The 19,172-nt window shown below is 41.8% G+C and overlaps 1 protein-coding gene across 1 annotated transcript in view; it reads right to left on the reverse strand.

The window, feature by feature from the left end:
- Window positions 1–19,172, reverse strand: part of JPH1 (junctophilin 1) — an 80,563-nt gene that overhangs the window by 54,463 nt on the left and 6,928 nt on the right. The window lies entirely within an intron of this gene.

Below are 19,172 nucleotides of genomic sequence, written 5' to 3' on the forward strand. Positions count from 1 at the left end.
ATGCCCATTTCACAGATGATGCAATTAACAGTTGGAGAGGTAAAGTTGTTTACTTGAGGCCACTCAGCTAAAAATGTGACAGAGCCAAGACTTGAGGTTGCTGTGGCTCGGACATCTGTGCTCTTAACTACTATACCACATTGCAGAAAGAATTCCCTAAACCACTCTGGGCAAAAATCAGGCTGTCAGTTAAATATTTATTTGAATCGTTTCCCTCTTTTGTCCCTTCTGAAACTCTGCGCTACAGCTCACATTCACTTCTTCCTCGATTTTCAAAGGCAAAGATGACTGAGTTAGAGTTGACTTACAAGCCTCTCTTCCCAGGATCAGACTGACCCAAAAGAGGGGATGGTACGTTATTAGAACTCAAACTGTGGGGTAGAGTCAGGCGCAAACCAGCCTCCGTGAGATGGTTCTGCCGGAAATAGGATAGCTTGGACCCAAATGTTGAACGACGCTGGGGGCCAATAGACACCCAGCTCCTACCTGTGAGCTGGTAGCCCCTGGGGGACATGGGGACTCTTGTAGGGCCTGGTAGGTGCAGGGGAGGGTGCTGCTCTCACTTCTCTGCTTTCTCAGATCTGGCTTCCCAGGTCCCACAATGCACTGGGGGAGCAAAGGAGGTGGCATCCTGCAAGTCTCAGGGAGCTCTTTTGAATGTGGGGAGTCGGTGGGCCCGTGGGAACAAATAGCAGCAGAACAGGAGCAGTGCAGGGGCTGGAAGGGGAATTCTGGGATTGGACTCCAAAGCCTGGGGCCTGGGGACTTCCCTGTAACCTGACTTCTTCCCACGGAAGGTAAAGTCCCCAGTTCCTGACTGCCCTCAGCTCCTGCTCTTCCTGCATCTCTTTTAGGCTGAAGATATAAACCTACCTTACTTACCCTTCCAACTTCAGTCCTAAGGGAAGCATTTGAATGCCATCCAGGTAAATGGGAGAGGAGCCAAGACAAAGTCAGCCACAAGGAAGGAAACAGACCCAACAGTGCGCCTGAATGGACCTGCCCTGAGTCACACACGACGGAGCCAGAGCAAGCCAAAATGAGCACTGGGCGAAAATTTTTTTTTTTTTTTTTTAAAGATTTTATTTATTTATTTGAGAGAGAGAATGAGATAGAGAGCATGAGAGGGGGGAGGGTCAGAGAGAGAGGCAGACTCCCCGCTGAGCAGGGAGCCCGACGCGGGACTCGATCCCGGGACTCCAGGATCATGACCTGAGCCGAAGGCAGTCGCTTAACCAGCTGAGCCACCCAGGCGCCCTGGGCGAAAATTCTACACCGACCTCACTTCTCCCAAGAATTCCTCCTCTTCCTTGGAACAGATTTCTTTTCTAGTGAGATTTCTTTTCTAGTGATGCTCCCACACATTGCTTCAACCTCCACGTAGCTCTTCTTTAATTTCCAGCTGCACTGCAAGTTGTTTACCTATCCATCTCTGCCCCTAGGTTATACATTTCCTGGAGGATAGGGCCCCATCTCATTTTGGTTTCTCCCCAGACACCTACTCTTTTTGCTTTACACAGAGCAGATATTCTGGAACCGCTGGTTGAAATAATTACAAAATTTACTCTAACATGAAACATTTAGCATCCCCTTTCCACTTCAAGTCTATTACCTCGTTTAACCCTCACAATAATCCTGCTAATAGCTATTATTGTTCTTTTCCCACTGTGCAGATGAAGGCACGTGAGGCCTGAGTCCCATCGCTGACAGTGCCAGGATGGGAACCCAGACTGTAGTCACAGTGTGCGTGTTCTTAACCACAAGCTGCACACACCGCCTCTCCACGGCCTGGAATTCCAGGAGTATAAATAACAATAGCATTGTAGCGGGAAGGGACAAATAAGAGCTCTTAACCCTCCACGCTTTTGCCCTTGCAGTCCCTCTGCTAGGAAAGCCCTTCTTCCCCGTTCTGTTCCTGGAAGTGCCTACTTTGTCTCCCCAAGACTGCCCAAGAGTTGCCCTTTGAAGTCTCTCTCAGTTCCTCCGGGTGTTCAGGGATCCTCTGCTGGCTTCTTATGTATCCTGTCCTTTGCTGTGTGACATCATTTAATACCTGCTGCTTTTCTCCTCAATCTCCTGCCCTGGAAACATGAGCTCTCAGAGGGCAAGGGCTGTCTTTATACAGTACTCAGTATGGAAGTATTCGACAACGGCTGGCTGTATCAGTTTATTTAGTACCTATTAAGCGCTGCTTCCTGTGTAAGGGGCACTCATACACTAATCGAATTTAATTCTCCCAACTTCTGTGAGCTGGGTGCCAAATCACCCTCTTTTTTTTGGACAAGTAATCTAAGGCTTAAAAGGTCACATAGACGATATTTGAATACAATCTCCCACCTCAGCCCAGTCTGGCAAGCTGCGACAGTCTTTCTGGCATCCTGGCCCCCAAACATAAGGCAGGGCCAGTACCACGGGGAAGACTGGCATGTTCTTCAGGTCACCTGTGAATGGGTCTCTCCAGGTCTTGCTCCTGGGCACTGATCTGAGCCTGTTTGGGAAAGAGATACAGTCTCCAGGTGACGAGTGAATTGGACCTCTCAAACTTCAGCTCATTCACCTGATTGTCTCCTGTCACTCAGGCTTCACGTGTTTGTTACAACCGAGCCCCCAGGAAATCAGTGTCACTAACCACAAAGGACTTTCAGTAACGAATGATCATTTTCATTAAACTTAAAAACTTTTATGCAATGACCTCAGCATATATTTATGTAGTATTGAGCTGATAAAATGAACTGTCAGAAACCCGATGAGATTTTAGCTTTGTAATGGATTCTAAATCTCCAAGGAAGAAAGCCAACTGAAAAGTGATAAATGAATCAAAACCAAGTATTTAGAGTACTTATCAGCTCTTGATACCTGCACTGGGTCCCATGTAATGTATAAGATAGAATTATTTTTATTAGCTATACAGTATACATTAATAAACATAAAGTTGGCCACTGAAGTTTTAAAATGACCTCTTATTCATGATTATCATTTTCTTTCTGGGTGTAAGAAACATTTTATTCTGGGTTTAACTCTTGTAATTCTTACTAAAAATGATTCCAGCTAGCTTTAGATTTGTGCCTAATTATTAGGAAAAACTTATAGTAACTCTGCATAGATTTACATTTCGTTAAGTTCAGTATTAATTCAGATTTCTAAAAATTATTTAGAATTTAGGTGAGCGGAATTTCATACTAATTATAGAGCTGCAATGGATGGGGAAAAGGAAGAACAGAAAAATTAAGAGAAAAAAAATCTTGAAAATGTCAAGAGAAAAGCCAGTTATGGTCACCCTATTTTAAGCTCCTAAAAGTCACTACACCTGCTTGGTACAGGGACTGTAAATATATTTATTTGCTTCTTAATCTCCATGGCTTGAACACTTAAACTTTTATATCCTTGGCTTACTCAGAGTCCTCATCAAGACAAAAATTATAAGGCATGACTCAATGTAATCCATGCTTTTGAAAGAGCTACAATTTTATATTTTATTTAGTAAGTGTTCATTGTTCAGTAAAAAGTTTTTCTTTTCATATTCTCCTGTTTCATGAGAATAAGAAAAACTGTTGACTAGACCAGAATACACATGTAACCAGTTTCTTCTTAATGGAAAAATCAGACTGTTCAACAGAGACCCCTGTACCTCATCAAGCATTCCTGCACCTGCCTGATTTCCAGCAGGAGGGGGGATTTCTCAGGTGGTCAGTCAGAGCCGGCTGAGCAGGGGGCCTTTTCAAGCTGGGACTTGCCACTGCCGAGAATTTGCAGGAAGGCTGGACTGTGCTCCGAAATACGCCAGCTCTGGGAAGCTAGGTGGACTCTCTATTACAAACCAGAGAGGGGTCAAACAAAACAAACTTGTAACGAGTTAGAGCAGAGACCAGGGAGCGGAAAAAAAAACATAGACGGTCCTGTGGAACATCATCAGCACAAAACAGACCTCTGGTTCTCCCGTGATTTTAATCTTCAGCTGAACCCAAGTGCTCTTTGCAAGACTGCTAACTTACTCACTGTTCTTGGTCCTGCTTACTCCATGTATGTAAAATGCCTACGGATGTCCTTCTGGGGGCAGGTCCCAGGGGATAAGGTTTGGGGCCTGAAACTGGCCTCTGCAGAGTTTTCACACTCTTTGTTTAATTAGTAAGTCAGATATCTTCCTACGAGCCATGTGCTTATTCTCTTGATCCATTTTGTACACATAATAACTACGCAAAAATAAAAGATGCCTTTTCCAAGGCAAAGAAACTCATAGATGTTAATTTCACTCTTTTATATAGACTTAAGTAGACAACAGGCTGTATAAAGAGTTAATGAAAGCTCTGATTACTATATGGCTGACCATCTAGATACTGCGATGGCTACCTTATTAATAAATAAGAAAAATAAAAAGGATTTGCTAATGTGACTTGATTCCAGACAATGGAATTATGCAAATAGAGATGTTATAACCACAGTAGAACCTTGGTCATTATCTTAAGTTTATCTTAGTATAAAATAATTCCCTCGTTTCCACACATGATTTACCATCTCTGATGATTCCTTATAAATTTCTCAACCTCAGCCTTCTCTAACTCATTTTCCTAACAACTCTATTACAAGTGACTATGTAAATCTTTGATTTTGATGTTTTCATTTCCCCCTGGGAACTCTTAAATGCACAAGGCTCCTAGGTACCATTCTTACAGGAATCTCTTCTTGCTTTGTTCCTCCCTGAAAGTCCATGACTCAAAGATTATCCTTCTCCCTAAAGTGTCACCCCCATTATTTATGGTTCATGTGTGTTCTTAGCGGACTACGCTCAGATCCTTAGGGTTTTAACTCTCTTTGTACACAACCAGTGGTAGACAAGATGAGTTCTCCTTTGCCACTTTCAAGAATCCAGTTCTTTATGCGTGGATTGATTTGTTCATGTCCTCCATGGTCCTGTTGCAACTTTTGCTGTGTCCAATCCACCGTGTGCATGACAGCTAAAACCATTCTCCTCAGATGTTGTTTTGCTCATGTTACTAACTTCCTCAGGACTCTGAAACGGTTTCCACTTGTGTATTACATAAGGCCTGATTAGTGCTTTTAAGATCCTTCAATAGTCAGCACCCTTATCTAATTGTCCTCTTCTCTGACCATGACTCAGCTGGACTCTACAAGACCTGCCGCAAAACACTGTGCATCTTACGTTACACACACCAGCAGGGGGGCGCCCAGTCCAGAAGGGTTTTGAGTACGTTTTTGTACACACACTTTAAGACTTCTCAGAAGATGAAGCTCCAGAGTGAAAATCTAACAGAAAGGTCAGATCCAGTGTCTCTAGCCTCCTACCTTCCTATTATTATTATTCTTTTCTACAGACCAACAGCATTAGCTTTCAGGAATTTCAGACTAGCCCCACTGCTGCTATCTCCCAATTTACTAGCTTTCTGGATTTTTTTTTTCCCCCTGGGTGGTAGGATAAGGGTGAGAGGGAAGTGTTTGCATATGAAAGACCCTTGTTTTCAGGTGCTGTTGGCCACGGGAGTCGCTAGGGAATACCAACACGGAACATCAGAAGATTAATAAGGCTCTGAGGCCAGAAGTAATATCCACTCCAGCAAACCACAAGGACAGTATTGCCCATGATAATGAACACTGGTGATCTCTACTGCCTTGAAGCATTTTTCATTCTCTTCAGGCTGTGAGTCATCCGACACGCTATTCTTCTCCCACCTGGCAAAATCTCTGTTGCCTCTGTGACAAATCATGCCTTAGCTTCCCTTCAAAATATTGCTCAAGGCTCAAATTCCTTATGAAATCATTCCAGACCAATTCCACCTGGCACCAGACATGCCAATTATCCCAGGAACCCCTTTATTCATGCTGTCTCTCTAATTTTTCTCCCTTTTCTCATTACTCGGCATTCCCTTAGGGCCAGCATCTTATACATATGAATTTACATAGATTCATATGCATACATGTTTATACAGACACTGTTTATGGAGGGGGGATGCTGGAGACTTTTTAATTTTCTTCCCTTTGTTGGCTTACGCCTTCTATTTCCTTCAAAATTTCCCTTATTATCGGGCACTGAATACAGCGGAGGCTCTGTAACTGTTACAAATATAGCAACTGTAATTTAAAGAAAACTTTTCAAGAGTAAAGTTTAGTAACTGAACTTTAAACCACAAAATTAACACATTACTGAAGATTCCAAAGAAAGAAAAAACTGAAAACTCTTACATATGCTCTTCTTTCCCTTGTTTTCATTTATAGAATGAAACATTAGGGACTGTCTGCTCACTCTATAATTAGGCTTTAATCATTCCAACAATGGGTTGAAAGTTATTCTGATTTAGTGAGGAGTAAGAAGAATAACAATTTTGAAAAATGCTTTTACTCTCAAGTTTGTATGGTAACATGAAAAAAAAAAAAAGACCTCAAAATAGTAGTAGTGGCCAAGAGAAAAGTTTTTGAAGGTGCTTTATGGACAGGTCAATCTTTTTTTAATTCCTGTAAGACCACCCATTTAGACATTTAGATAAACTACTTCAAAACCTGTATGGAATAAGGTAGGCATTAATAAACAGCTGACTGAATGAATTGCCTTGTGTTATTATTTAACTACTCCCTGTGGGTCTAAGTTCTCTCCAACCAACCCGAAGTTTGTGGACAGGTCAGGTGCATCTACCTTTCTCCCACTTCAGGTCTCGTGCGATACTAAGTGTGTCAACATTTAACAATACCCGAGATGATTAAAAAAAAAAAAGACTGGTATGTGAGCTGCGCTCCTGGAATGCTTACAGGTACTTCAAAAATGGTTTTAATTTTGGTTATATGTCCCTAACTGTAATCTTGTTCTTAACAGTTTATGACAATGGGACATTTTCCCTTTCAGTCCACCATCTTCTGAATCTGGAGGTGGAAAAGTAAAACCTCAATGATGCTTCACTGTGTTTACCAACTGAATAATTTCTTTAAGAAATATTGTTGGTATAGTTAGGTGAAGTCAAGTTCAAAACAGCAGTGGAGGTCCAGACTTGGACCATCTATTAATGAGAGATCCAGAAAGACGACTTTGCTTAATATGTTTGAAATAAATGACCCACATTCCAGGAATGATGAACCTTTTCACTAATCTTATTTAGGAGCATTAGAATATCACACACACGAACATCTTAGATTTGCCTCTGTTCCTCACCCACCACTTTGATCCATCAATTCCAGCTAATTTCGTCTCCTGCTTCTCTACTATCCATGCCCTTGACTGGGTCTTTACCATCTTGCCACAGACCAGGTCTCCAGTCTTGGCCCCACTTAAATCCATCTCAGAGACAGATGGTTCCTTGCCCCACTTCCTTCAAATACTCCCCAACACCAACAAGAGTAGACAATCCAGCTCCCAAACCTTCATGACATCATTTCCTATCATATCATAACCTACACTTACCAACTTTCAGTGTGCCTCAAGATAACTGGGGAAGCTTGTAAAACGCAGATTTCTGAGCCTCACCCAAAGACATGAGAAGCCAGCACTGGGTAGGGGCCAGAAATTTTCAAGTGCCCCTTGTGATCAGCTGCAGGGGCTGTGGATGGAGAAGCCCCTCTATCCAACTGCTGCTAGGAACTTACCCTATGCACCTTCATCCCACTCTGTCTTCCTCTGGATATTCCTTTTGTCCGGAGCATCCTTGCTACCATTTGCTTTCTGCTGAGTCTTGATCCATTCTCCACAGCACAGGCTCAGCCCTTCAGCCCTACATGTGTTTAGTGTTCTTCCTTCTTTTGCATTTCAGTTTTTCTTAGAATTCACCATACTGATATTACCCGTTTATGTTTGTCTCAGCCACAAGATTTGTGGCTACTGAATAATACTGGTTAAATGGAACCGGCAAAATGAAGCATATGACGAAATAATGAAGCATATGGCGACTGCTCCCAGATAGATCTTCTTTTCTGAGCCTAAGGCAGGCGCATGGGTAAAAGGAAAAAAAATTCCTACCCCAATTCTCAAAATATAGTGGACATTAAAGGCTTGGGCTCTGATGCTATGCTGCCTGGAATCTGCCCTACCATAGGTCATCTACCTGTTTTGTGACCTTTCTAGGTCTTGGTTTCCTCCTGACTAATAGGGTAGCTGTGGGGATTAGGTGAGATGAGAGATGCCAAGTTCATGGCAGGGGTTCAGGCACCAGGTAACCACTGAACCATGTTAGCTCTGTTTGTGTTGGCCAAAAGGCATCACCCGAATTGCTGTCCTCAGGCCCAAAGGGGAAGGGTGCTTGCACTAGTGTGTTGTATACGTGGGGGAAATGTTTAGCACTGTCTACACTGCTTCCCTATTTGGAAACATGGCCAAAAAAATCATCTTACTGCAGGATAGCTAACTTTGATGTTTTTGTATCTGAATGATGCTAAGATTCTGCTACCATCAAAAATCATATCTTATAGACTCTATGCAGAGATAGTTTTAGTTTAAGTTAAAATGTGATTTAAATTAACAATCTTCAGCTATTGAAAAAATTTGATTTTTTTTTTTTTTTTAGAAAGCACCAGTCATGTACTTCTTAGCACTATAAGACTCTTATCTATGTATATTCTGTTGATAGCATTGCTACTGTCAGTGATAACAGTCCCTATACGAAGAGACATTTTGTTTGGTTTTCTTAATTCAGTCCTATATGGACCTTGCGCACAACCACAAAAGACTAACAGAGGTTAGGCAAAGGAAAGGGGCCTGGGTGTGAGGGTGTTCTGGGCAGAGAGGGCTTGCTTGTGCAGAAGCACAGGTAAGTGACAAGCTCACCCAGGTGGGTTAGGTGCCTCCCGGGGGGTCCCTCCACCTCCCAACCCCACCTGTCTCACGGCATTGGCCCACTGCACAGGAGTGCTGTGAACCCCCCAGGGTATTTGCTCTTAATGACAAGTTTTGTTTCTTATTCATCTTTGTATTCCTAGGGCCTAGCGTCATGTTTGGGCAGAACTGGCACTAAATAAATGTTTGCCAAACGATGTTTCTTTAGCACAATAATTTGTGAGAGTGATATTTTGTTCCAGTACGTTGCCAAGAAAGAAACAGGCCAACAGATCTTGCTCACTGGGTAGGTCCTTTGAGCATAAATCTTAGAAAGCATAATTTCACAAATTCAGAAACAGACTTTCTGATACCTGAATTGCATTGTCCTAAAGCAACAGGTTCCTCCTAGTTACTGAATGTGAGAATTTCTTTATTTGTACTTCTTAAAAAGAGCTGCATCCAGCATCATGTACATGGAATTCCTCTTTTGCAGTGTGCCTCATAATGTCTTTGTTCCTCAGGGTTTAGGTCTGAGCTCTTTATGTGTGGTACAAGTCTGAATTCCAGGCCCATGTTCCTTTTTGTCTTTGGGCCCAGCATCTCAAAATTCAAGAAGTCAAAATCCAAACAGCTTCCTCTCTAAACCCGTACTTTCTTCTCTGGTCCCTGTCTGAATAAACAGTACTGGCATCCCTCCAGTTGGCCGAGCCTGAAACTTGGGGGTCACTCTCACTCTGCCTCTTCTAGGTTTGCTACATTTAGTCAACCAGCCATCAAGTCCTACTGAGTTTGCCTGGGAGACTGTCACCCATCCATGTGCTCTTTCCATCCCCACTGTCACTGCTTAGCTCAGCCCCTCGGTTCTTACGCAGATTACTAGTTAGCAGATTACTACTTAATCAGTCTCCAGTTTTATTAGCTCCTTGCTCTTCCCAGCCTCTATACCACTTGCATCCAGAGTGATCTTTCTAAATTTGATCATGTAATTCTTCTGCCTAAAGCTATCAGTAGCTCTCCCTGTTCTTTGCGATAATGTTCAAACTCCCCCTTATAGGTTAGTGAGCCCTTACTTACTTCACCTCATCTCTCAACAACCGCCCCCCCCCCAAGCTAGTAGTCTCTTTTCTAGCCATATTTTCCAGTCATAATTTTCCAGTATTCCAAATACAAGTGGGCCATTATACTTTGCACCCTTCTCTATCTTTTTTGGAAAACACTCACACATCCTTTGGTTTTCAAGCTGGATACCACCTGCACAATCATGCCTCCAGCCCCAGGCTATGATTAAGCTCCTCCTATGTGCTACCTAAGCTCAGAGCAAGGGGCCAATCATGTGCGAGGTTACTGCATTTTTACCTGTCCTAACTGTCCTGATCTGTCCAACAGAAATGACTGGATCTTAATCATTATTTTACATTTACACAGTATGTCATCAATTCATGTTATAAGAGTGATTAAAATTAATTAATTAAAATTAATATTTCACGGAGATAAAAACCAAGCCTTATAAAATGGGCTGGTAACCTAGAGTCTTTTCTGCAAATCCAGACCAGGGTGTTAATCAATGTGTTAACTAATGACCCTTCCACTGCATTTGCATCTTTGCCAGGTAATCTATCAGTCACAGCTCAACTGATTCTCAAATCACTGGGGTGAGCAGGAGGGGTGGGAAATGAGTAACAAGGCCTGGTGGAGGGTGGGTATGGCTCCTCCATTCCTACTCCTGAACCCGAAACTCCAGCTTCTATGGGATTTCTCCTCAACATATTTTGACTAGTAGGTTCCCCACACGAATATCAAACCTTTCCCCTAATGGATGGAAGTGAATGTAGGAAATCTTGAAATACTAATTCAAAAAGCTCCCACACCAATGTAAAAAATTAAACAGAGAGGGATCTCTGGACCAAGCCAACTGAGATCAAAACTTGATGGACTTGATACAGCAAAACTCAGCAAAATTTTAACCTTATTCAGAAGTTTTTAAAAACTAACAAAAATATAGCGAAGTTATTTGTTAATCTCTGGCATAATCAATTATTTTAAAAATGCTAGAAAATGAATTAATGTATTTTACTTGGCTTGAATAAGTTTCTTTTGGCACACAGGGAAATCCTAAGAAGATTTGACTTCAAAGAGTCGCACTCTTTTGGGGGCGATCTTGATTCCTTACATATTAATTAAATTCCTGATAAAGAAGCTTATCTTGAATTGAGCATATTATACAAATAAATGTGAAACACCAACTGAAATAGAAGGGCAAAATTATTAAAAGCTTATTTGGTTTTATTCTCAAGAGACTGTTGTACTAAAGCTGAATGACTTACATAAATACCTTTGGCATTTGTTGGATCCTGTTCCCAAACACAATGTTCATATTTCATCTATAATAAGAAAAGCATCTCAAAGATTTGCAAGGCACTCGTCTTGCAAGCGTCCAGTTTGGTGTCTTGAGTAAAGTGAGATTGGCAGAGTCAGCTTAATCCATCATGGAAAGTTGTGAGCGGGGTGCTTTGGCTGCCTGGCAGTTGCTGCTCAGACGAGTCTCCCAGCTGTGTTAGCATGCACACAGAGCTCTGCCACTTGCCCAAAGACAGAGTAGCTCCAGGTCAAGGCTAAAAGCTGTAGGGGGCACCCGGGATGGAACACGAACGCTATCACACCTTTGGCTTTCCGGGAAACACAGTAGGGGGGCTTTCGTTACAAAGGAAGCTATACTAGAAAGTAACTGCTGCTTTAATTCTTCATAGTTACAGAAGCAGGAAAAATGTCATGCTTCGGAGATAAATGAGATTGAACCTGCTGCAGTTTGTACTGTCTAAGCAAACTCAGATTTCTATAGTTAAAACAAGGCCAACATGTGTCCCAAAAACCTAGCTTATTATCTCCCTGGCACGTTGCTTTTTCCCTCCCGTCTTTGCAGCCGGTTTTCGCCAAGTAGATTTCTGCAGAATTCAACATTACCTCATATCCCATTCACACCATATACAGACGGCATCTTCTCCTTATGCTCTCTGCTTAATCAAAGGGGAGAGACCTGCCTACATGATCCAGGGCTTAAAAAAAGTAGGTTTTTAATGGCCCACAGGTCTGGATAACTGTGACCCTCTCATTATTATGGCATAAGACCCATTTTCATTAAATTTGTAGTGCTTGAACCTACTTGTTCATCATTAAAACACACGCCCTTCCCTCCCCCAAGGCCTCAGTTTCTGAATGGGCCTGAACTTGGGAGGGTTGGATGAAGAGTTTTTAAAGAAAGGTCTTCAGAAACAAGATACCCTAAGAAAGTTTTACAAGGTTCCCATAACACAGTATGTTCCCATGTTAGGTGTAATGACCTGCTAAGCATGAAGTACTGTAACATCAGAGCTGAAGGAGAGAAGCCGGGCATGTTCCCGTCATGCTTCTGGAGTATCATCCTATCCAAGCTTTACCCCTTGTTTGGGGGCAGGACAGAGCAGATGCCTAGGTATCTTTCTGGTTTCAGCTGCTCCCTCTGCACACCCACACAGAAAATCCTCAGTGACTGGCCCACAGAGAAGGCCCCTCAATACAGAGAAGTATAGCTTTCTTTAAACAGCCTGGACAAGAATGTGAGGAAATTAGAGCAGGCTCTTCACCCTCGCCCATGGGAAATGGGCATTCTTTGGTAAAAAGGAGAAACACGTGTTTACAATTTTTATGTGCAATACAGAAACTATAATATACAAAAGATAATGGTGACCTAACACTAGCATACCTACACTATATGAAGATAAAAACCTTTATTATCCTACACTGTCTTCAGAACATCACCCCAGCATAGCTTGATATAAATACATATGCCAATTCCTTGTTCAGTTTCTTTTCAGTCTTAAACAATATAATTGCCTGTTGATAGCAGACTGACTTCACACAGATCTGAGGCTGGGAATGGGGTGAATCTTGACACACGCTCACATCTAAACACAGGTGGTCACACTTGGTGGATTTAATTCCTTTCCTTTTGCTTATCCCTATTGCTGCTTCCCAAGCCTCCTTCCCTTCCTTTTTCCTTCCTTCCTCCATCTTTACCTCTATCCCGGTCTGGCTTCTTGGTCATCTATCAACTGTCACTTTTGGGAATGATACTTGTAAGATGGACACATTTCCCAAAACATGAACTGGATATGGTAATTCACAGTTTACATACAAAGCCCTGTGATACCCACTCTCTCATTCAACTCTTAAGGCAACCCTTCTGTGAAGAAAGAGGCAACTCTCAATCCCCATTCACAGTAACTCTTCTCAGCCTAAGCATATTAACCAAGCCTCTGGAAGCTGTTTGCAGAAGGGCTGGTGCTAACAGGTGGAAAAGCGTGACAGGCGGCAAAGTCTGATATGGAAGAGCACAGGAGGCATAACTAAAGAAAATCATTAATGCTCTCCTCAACACTGACTTCCCACATTTTAGGCGATTTCCGCCAGAGTTCTTTACGTATTTAACAGCTTTTTCATTAAAATGGCTTACAAAACATTACTAAAAATTCAACCTTCCTGCAAAAATCACTTATGCTAAAAACTGAACATTCACCAGAGCCCCAATTGAAGAAATAAAAAATTCATGGAAAAGATAATCTACAATTGTTCTTAAAGATATGATAGGACTACTAACATTAAAGAAACAGAATAAACCAGAATTTTGATTTGCAAAAGAGATCTAGAATCCATTTGTCCAACTGAATTTAAGAATTTCAAATTCCTGGCCCTTCACAATAACTTGGTAGAGACTGAACTTTTTCCCTAAAATTGGTAGCAGTTTAATTTGGATCCGTAATGTGCACTGACTCATGGTTGACTCTGGGTTTTAATTACTAATAAGTGAAGTGTGAATCAAGTCAAGTAGTCTTATAAGGAACTGTTCTACTGAACACTATTATTTGAGCTCAGGAAAATGACAAAAAAAAAAAAAAAGGTAAGACAAGAAAAACCTTCAAAAGGGAATAAAGACAGCAAAACATTTAGAAAACAGATTCTTAAAAAACAGTAAGCTCTTACGTTCTGACCAATCACATATTTTGGTGATGTCAAACAGGTAGAATGAGCTAATATTTTTATAGTGAGTATAAGTTGACTTCCTGGAGTTTCCATATCTGCTTAAGGGAAGCACTCACATGTATCACTGGACCAGCTCATCCCTGTGAAGAATGGAGATAAGAGTTTGGCTTAACCTCAAGTTCTTATTCCCCGGCCATGCCTTAGTGATGACTCTTTAATGATGTAGACATAGCTAAGGAAAAGCGCACCCGTAACACATACTTTTGCATTTTCTGTACTTCCTTGATTATTGCCAGATTATAGCATGATGATTTACGAGAGCTATGTTTCCTTCCTTTAAAGCTGGTTTATAAATGCCCAACAAAACAGAATTAGAAGCCCTGGGAGTGTTTACAGCCTAAGTAGTGAGAATTTAATTCACTCATTCATCAAATATTTACCAGAGCCCTTATAAAAGTGTCCTGATCTAAACTAGCTGCTGGGTGCATAAAAGTGAGCAAAGCTGCCTTCAGGGTCTGGCTTTCTGATCTAGTTGGAGAAAGAGATATCAAACGAATACACTAAAATACGATGACAACTCAGACAAATGGGCATTTAGGTGGAAGGGGGTGGGAGTGGGGGGGAGGGGAGAGTGTGGGCTTAGGGGAAACTTTCGTGAAGGGACTTGATGCCTAAACCTGAAGAGGGAGCTAGCCAGAGGGATAGCTGGGGCAAGGGCACCAGGCAGAGGGAAGGGACGAGCAAAGACTTCCCTTAGAACTGAAGGAAAGCCAAGACTTCCCTTAGAACTGAAGGAAAGCCGTTGCGGCTGACTCATTCAGGCCATGGAGGAAAGAGGGAGAGTGGTAAGGAATTACATCTTTTTAGAAGAAAAATATGGGAAATATATTTTCATGTAGGATTTTTGGAAAAAAGTCTTTTTTTTTTTTTTTTTAATATTAAGGTTCAAAATTGGCAACATGGAATCCAATCTCTAGTTCTGGAAACAGGTGCAGCAAGCTCACCTGTGCACCAGACCCTTGGGCTTCAGGCCTCCACATTCTATCTGGTGCTTCCATCCCCCTGTACGACTACATTTGTGCCAGGCCCAGCAGGGTTAGGGCTGGGCGGGACACAGTACAGGGCTCCCTCCCAACATTACCTGTCTCAGTGTTGCTGTCACCACCTGAAGTTTGGGAGAGACTGGGCGCAGGAGTCACTGACACTTCACGGTCGTCTTGGAAGCCTGTCCAGCCACACACCCTCCCAGCTTCAGTGAGGCGGGCCACAGAGTCAGAGAACGGTGGTCCACTCCACCCTCCCACTTGATTTTCTTTCTTCGAATCTGTGTGATACAATGAAGCCAGCCTGTGGTTCTCAATTGCTTGAGGCCAGCTCTCTCCCATCCCTGTCATCAGCCATCTTCCATCCTTTAGCATGATGATCATGTCCTCTGGGGCTCAGAGTCTACAAAGCTCTTCTTTTGTCTACATCCTTTTCTAAATTATCTATTCTTTTCCAAGGAAGTATGGTTCTCTAAGGGCCACTTACTTGCTATCTCAGCCAAATGCCTCAACTTAAAATTCTTCCTTAAAATATTTTTTCTTGGGCGCCTGGGTAGCTCAGTCATTAAGCGTCTACCTTTGGCTCAGGTCATGATCCCAGGGTCCTGGGATCAAGCTCTGCATCTGGCTCCCTGCTCAGCGGGAAGCCTGCTTCTCCCTCTCCCACTCCCCCTGCTTGCGTTCTCTCTCTCGCTGTCTCTCTGTCAAAAAAATAAATAAAATCTTTTAAAAAAATATTTTTCTCAAGGAACAGTATTTTGAACATCTCTTAGGCGATGACTGGAGACAAAAGTGACCTGGAGTAAGGATGACCAAATGAGAATTGTAATCGAAACCACAGGAACAGTGGGGTCATCTTGGGCAGGGCTGTGGTCTCTGCCTCTGAATGGGGAGGGGCTTGAAACATTCAGAGTTGCTCCTTTACCTCTTGCACATTTCTTTAAAAACAAGGTTGAGACATTGTCTCAATTCCAGGAGATGATTTTTACCCACAGGACCAAGACAAGAACGGAAGAAAACATCTTGTTACATCTTATAGACATAATACTCTTTAGATCAGAACAGAAACCTGAAGAAAAGTTGTAAGAGTCAGCAAATTATTAGTCTCCCTTAGAGTTTTCACTCTTTAAGTGCTAACCTGCTAGTAAACGATTAGTATCTACTAATTCTCTATCTGCTGCATTATTCCTATTATCCTCTAACTGTTATGTGATCCTCACATTCCCTTATCGATAAGAATTAAACAGGGGCCCATAATACACCTTCTGAAATAAGCCTCCTGTGTGTTTCCTGCAGACACACCACTCCCTCTTCAAAGAAGCAAAGGTCCACAGACCTTCTTGAATCTCTGGGGGCTGAAGGTGGTTGGTTCCATGTCTCCTGATTTCCCTGAGGAGGATACCATGATTTTCTCTCAAAGCTAACTTGAAGCTTTGCTTCAAGATAATATAGGGTGATGGCACAAAGACGGATCCATTTTCCTGAGACTTAAGAAACAAAAATTCTCCACAGCCTAAGAAATAATAGCAAAAGAATAATGATGAGCACTATCTAGGTGGCAAACTGAGATGGTCAGTAACTCTTACCATCTCCCTCTGTTGCTAATGGCAAATGAGTGATTTTGAGAGCTGCAGCCATAGGAGCCTTACTTTCTAGTTGTTATTCTGCCATTACTGGGGCAGGACCGGGGGAGAGTGTCACCTACGTTCTTAAACTTTTGCTTTTTTTTAAAACCAAAACATTAATGGTAACTACTGGAGGGTCCAGGAAGGGCTAAGCAGATACTCAGGCATTATAAAGAGCCATGGTTTATGACAATATAGTAAGAAGTCCGTTCCCCAGCCAGCAATCTCCAAAACCTTAACTTTTCCTCTATTAAAAAAAAATTATTTATTACTTTTTAAAAGATTTATTTATTTATGAGAGCGAGTAAGCGAGAGTGGGGTGGGGGGAGGGGCAGAGGGAGAGAGAGAAAATCTCAAGCAGACCCCCTGCTGAGCACGGAGCCCGCCCCGCCGCCGCAGGGCTCAATCTCGCCACCCCAAGATCATGACCTAAGCCGAAATCAAGTCACCAACTGAGCCACCCAGGTGACCCAAAAAAGTTTTTAAAAGAATGTAGAACTTTAAGCTCAGAGCCACTGAAGGGGACTGTCGGTCCTTCAGCTACTTTCTACAAAAACAAGTGGCAAAAACTCTGTATCTGAAGTATTTATTAAAGCAAGGAATCTGAAAAGAGGAGTAACATAGTTAAAGTAAGACATAAAAGGTTAATTGAGTATTTTGTCTATTGCATCATCTAAACAGTATACATATATTTTTTACTGTGGTTAGAACCCTTCAGAGATCTACCCTCTTAACAAATTTTTATGTACACAATACAGTACTGTTAACTACGATCTTGCTTAACTGAAACTTCAGAGCTGTTGAACAGCGGCTCCCCATTTCCCCCTCCATCCAGCCTCTGGCAACCACCATTTTACTCTGTTTCTAGGAGTTTGGCCATTTTAGATACCTCATTTACATGGAATCATGCAATATTTGTCTTGTGACTGGCTTATTTCACTTAGTATCGTGAATTGAGCATTTGCAAAATAGCTAAGTGAAATATCTATGAAGTAGTTAACTGGCTAAAAGTATGTTTGCTGATTATCAACTATGTAATACAGTACTCTCAAACTATATTACTATCCCGAAAAGACTTTCAACAGAGGGGACGTGGCTAGGACTTGGGTAAGAGTTTTATGATACTAGCATAATCAAAGATCCTTGCATTACAAGCATTTCCCTTTCATTATTTAGATTCCTCCAATTTAAACTAACCGTAAAAGTCAATAATTAAAGTGAGTGTAAGAAAATCATTTGCTAGAGTGTCCTGCACAGGTGTACTTTCCATCTGCCGAGATCAAACTGGCTCTACTAGAGTACCAGGTTGTAAGGTGAAAAAAAATGGAAGAATCCAGGAGTGCATTTAAAATTAGAGGCCGGGGCATAACCAAACGTACATCACTAGCTCTAAAAGTTAGCTGAGAGCCAGAGAAGCCAGTAAGATTAGATGTGCCAAGTATCCCATCTATAAGCAAACTGAAAAGCAAGTAACGCAACGCTTGGTGATCTGGGAAAACTATGATCTAAAATAAAGGATGCTCAGCAGAGAAGAGAGGTGAGGCCCTTCCTGAAAGTCTGTGCTGATCAACAAGCAATATTAACTTTAAAACAGGATGAGTTTGGGATAAAGATGGAAACCCTGAAGACTTTTAACACATACCTCAATATAATGCAAAAAATAAGACCAAGTAGTGCTTCAGATACTAAGAAGTAAACAGCAGCCATAAAAGTTTTTTTTTTTAAATAGAAACTTGAGAAGTCTGAAAGTATTCCATTGAGCCTCACGAAGTTGCCATTTTTTGAACATCAAAAGGTCCAAATATCAGTAATTTCATATGGTTCAGCCAAAGCAAAAGAGCGTTCACTTATTCAATGCTAAAAATAAAAACCTGAAGACATGCTAATTTTTGTGGCCTTGAAAGAAGGCTTACTTCTATGAGAAAATATAACCGAAGTAGAAGACATAGGCCTCAAGTCGTACAAAACTGTGGCCAGTCAGTGGCCATGTAAATAAGCCTAAAAATAGTATTTTCCATTTATAACCATCGTTTTTGTCTACAATAAGACAATTCTATTCCCAATAGATTTCTCCATCCCTCTTGCTGGATCCCTGAACCCAGCTATTAATGGTAAAACTTCAGGCACATAGTCCTGTGCCCACAGACACCCCACTTCTCAATCTATAATTCACCGCTTTCTCCTACTCACTCCATCCCTTCTCTACTGCTCTACTTTCTTCCAACTTTGGCACACTGACAGTCCCATCTGTCCATGTCAGGTTCCCCCCCCCACCCCTTCCCTTTTAATACACCAGTGATCTAATCATTCTTGCATAGAAAGTGGTGATTTGTATGAGCCTTAGTCCCTCATCCATTCCCATATGGATGAGCTGGGTTTTTTTTCTTTTTCTTTTTTTTTGCAGTGATATTTTATTTATTATTATTATTTTTAAAATTTTAGGTAGTGAACGTACAGTGCAATATTGGTTTCTGGAGTAGAATTCAGTGATTCATCACTTACATACAACACCCAGGGCTCACCATAACAAGTGCCCTCCTTAACTTGGATGGGAGCTCTGTTGTTCTAAAGAATGCATGCAAGATTTGGCCTTGTAACTTTACATTTCTGCCATATTTAGATTTTGATGCCTTCTCAAAAAACAAAACAAAACAAAAACAAAAAAATAACTTTCTGGATTCCTGACAATGTACATAGGGTCTGCACGACCCGACGTATTAGGGAAATAATTTGCAACAG

The sequence above is a fragment of the Neomonachus schauinslandi genome, chromosome 4 (genome assembly GCF_002201575.2).
Source record: "Neomonachus schauinslandi chromosome 4, ASM220157v2, whole genome shotgun sequence".
Taxonomy (NCBI): domain Eukaryota; kingdom Metazoa; phylum Chordata; class Mammalia; order Carnivora; family Phocidae; genus Neomonachus; species Neomonachus schauinslandi.